Source organism: Myotis nattereri, assembly GCF_964212035.1.
Source record: "Myotis nattereri genome assembly, chromosome: 19".
NCBI classification, from domain to species: domain Eukaryota; kingdom Metazoa; phylum Chordata; class Mammalia; order Chiroptera; family Vespertilionidae; genus Myotis; species Myotis nattereri.
This window is the reverse complement of record NC_138095.1, coordinates 27064863-27068372: the sequence shown is the minus strand read 5'-3', so window position 1 is coordinate 27068372 and position 3510 is coordinate 27064863.

Genomic DNA, 3510 nt, shown 5'->3' with positions numbered 1-3510 from the left:
ACATGGGTGCTGTCCTCCCAGCTCAGGTGCCGAGGGGCTGCGCCCCGTCGGGAAGGCCCCACACGTTCCCAGTGCTCCTGGGCGTCCCCGCGTTTGCTCCCTGTGGGGAGGTTAGGGTTTAGCCCGTGTCCCCAGCTGGCACTGGGGTACGGCTAGGGTGGCCGTCAGAAGCCTCAGCCCCCCGATGCTGACAGCAGAGAGTGCACCCCTCCGGCAGCAGCGGGACTGACAGACCGAGACACTCGGGGACTCGGGCCTGGCCAGACCCACCGTGTGCAGTCTCCCCAACAGCCACGGGGATCCGCTCCTCCCTCCTCCCGCCACTGCTCCCCGGGGGGCCAGCACCCGCTTGGATCTCGGGGAGCGGAGGCAGCATGGCCTCACTGGGCATCCTGCTTGGTCCTTTTAGGTTGGCTCACCCGCAGGCCGGCACCCTCTGAGCAGCACCCAAACCACGGACTGCTCTGCGGGCTGCCCAGCGAGCTGTGGGCCACTCGCTCCCTTTGGGGCCCCACGATCCATGGCCCCGTTAAGCCATGCGCGTCTCCGGGGCCGGTGCCTGTGCTACCGGGGCCGCTGGCCTTGGGGTCTGGACGTCTTGTTCCCTGACCTTAACCAGGTGCGCCCTTGGGAAAGGCTTACTGCTGGGCTCTTGTTGAAACTGAACACCTAACCCGTGGAAGCCTGGCTTGGGCAGTGAAAACGGTACATTGGGGCCCGGCCGGCGTGGCTCAGTGGTGAGCGCCGACCTAGGAACCAGAAGGTCACTTTTCGATTTCCGGTCAGGGCACTGGGCTCGATCCCCAGTGTGAAGTGTGCAGGAGGCAGCCGATCCGTGATTCTCTCTCATCATTGATGTTTCTCTCCCTCCCTCCCTCTCCCTTCCTCTCTGAAATCTATAAAAATATATATTTTTTAAAAAGACAGTGGTCCATTAGAGGACAGCGGGCTGGGCTCAGGCAACACCCAGCTTTCCCCCAGAACGCCGGGGCCCGGTCCTCGATGGGCCAACCACATGGGAAGCTGTGGGTCCCTGGGCTGGGGTGCTGTTCACCCAGAAGTGAACCGGCGAGTCCCTCCCGCAGGAGGTGGGCTCCAGGCCAGGCTCACAGGCCCGGCCAGTGCTCCAGGGGTTTTCACGACTCTTGGGCTGCGGCCAATGGCCTCGCTTTTTGAGTTGCCACTTAGAAAACCTCGAGCCAGCCGATGAAAGACACCCTCTGGGTCCGCGGGCGGTGGGAACAGACTGGCTGCGATGACCTGGCTGGCTGGCTCGCGTTAGATGCCCACAGAGCGTGTTTTCTGCGGAGACCAAGTGGAACAAGGCTGCTGACTGCACTCCCTTCTTGCCCCCCCCCCCCCCCCCGCCCCCGATTGCCACCTGGGTCCCTGTGCTGGGCCTGGGCACCCCCCGCTGTGGACCGAGCACAAAGGAAACAGTTCCCCGAGGCAGATGCCAGCACCGCGTGCCAGGCCCGGACGCCTGCCAGGGCTGGCCTCTCGCAGAGGAGCCACCCCGCACAGGGCACGCCCCGCCTGCTCAGGGCAGGTTAACGCCATCGCACCTCTGACGCCGCGTGGGGTCCGGGCGGCGCCCCACCGCTGCGGACACTTTCCCAGGTCACGTGGCTGCTGTTCCGGTCCAGGCCGCCAACTCGCGGCCCGTCCTGTCCACACACCTTGGTGAAGAGGGTGTCGCTGCGGCGCTGACCCTAGAAAGGCCGTTGCCTGCGTCCGTCTGTGGGAAGCGGTGAGGCCACGGGGACCGGTTCTGACATCTGGGGACTCAGACTTGGCTCTCCCTGGCATGTTGCTCCTTTCTCTTCCCTCAGAGCAACTCCAGGCCCGCCTGGCCAGCATAGCGCTCGAGTGACGACAGCCCAGCAGAAATAGGACCTGGAAATTCAAGCTTGACTCCGGTCCAGCCACTTGCATTCTCTTGTTGGACTGACAGGGTCTTAGATGATAAAGACAGTGACCACTTGAGTGAGTCCATTGCTCGCTGAGACCCCCGTGGCAGCTCAGGTGGGACAAAGTGGGAAACATAATGGGTCCCCGTGCATTTTATAAAAAGGCCCTGGCCCTGGCCGGTGTGGCTCAGTGGACAGAGCATCAGCCTGCGGACTTAAGGGTCCCGGGTTCAATTCTGGCCAAGGGCACATGCCCGGGTTGCGGACTCAGTCCCCAGTGTGGGGCATGCAGGAGGCAGCCGACAACAATTCTCTCTCATCACTGATGTTCCTCTCTCTCTTTCCCTCTCCCTTCCTCTTTGAAATCAATAAAAATGTTTAAACAAAACATGCCCTTGTTCCCCCTGCAAATGACCGTTCCAAACAAGAGGTTTGGGTTTGAGAAAGGGAAACCTGGGAAAATTTAAAGGGGACGCCTTAGCTGCCCTGATTTTGGAGCCGGAGAAGCGATGTTGGCACCTTCGTAGGAAACCGCTCTGATCCCAGGAGCAGGGAGGGAGGGGCACGCATCACTCACACTGGCTTACGGGATTTGTGCAGCCCGTCCGGCCAAGGCCCCGAGGGGCAGGGTGGAGGTTAACACTGCAGGCTGGGGTCCCTGCGCTCCGGGAAGTGCTGTGGGTGACACTGATCACACGCCGTGGGGCAAACTGGGCTGGCTTGGCCCAGGCCCGGCTGGTCGTGGAGAGGTGCACTCCTGCCTGGGGAAGTTGCTGGAAGCCGAGGCGCTGTAGAAACGAGGGGCGGGGGGTGTTGGGAGTCACTGCTGTGGGTCTCTCACCTTCGTCAGATGTCTGGTGACCTGTGGGCTCAGACTATACTCGTCTTTGCTCTGGACTCTTTCCAAGGTGTTTGTGGAGCCGACTTGGAAGACAGCGCTAGGGCGCCCCCTGGGGCAGGCCAGGTGTTCCTGCAGCCTCGAGGGTCAGAGAAGAGGCGCCCCTTCAGCAGAGGGCGGGCGTACTACCTGCCCAGTGTTCAGCGCTCACGTCCTCTAAGCGCTTTACCCTTTGTCTCTCCCTCGGGAGGCGCCCCACTGCGTGAGGGAGCTGCTCAGCCTCTGCGCTCTGTCCTGTGGGAACCGCGGCCGGGGAATGGCGGCAGGAAATGCGGGTACCCCGGCTGCTGCTGTTGCTGTGACGGCTATCCTCGCCCCGACCCAGGACTGTCCTGTCTTCAGTCAGCGCCCGTGACACTGAGGCTGGCTCACGTGCCAGCTTGCAAACCGAATAGCCTCTCGGACTCTCCCCAGTCCTTCCTTTAATTTCTTCCCAAAATATTTTGTAGTTTTCATTGTCCACGTCTTTTACTCCCTGGGGTAATTCCTAAGTATTGTATTCCTTTTGGTGCTATTGTCAGTGAAATTGTTTTCTTAATCTCCTTTTCAGATTGTTTCCTGTTAGTGTACAGAAAGGCAACTGACTTTCGTGTGTTGACGTTGCATCCCGCTGTCTTGTGAATTCATCTATTAGTTCTGGTCCCACTTCCGACACTGGGGTCTGGACCAGTCGGGGTCCAGCCAGAGAAGCAGAAACAGTAG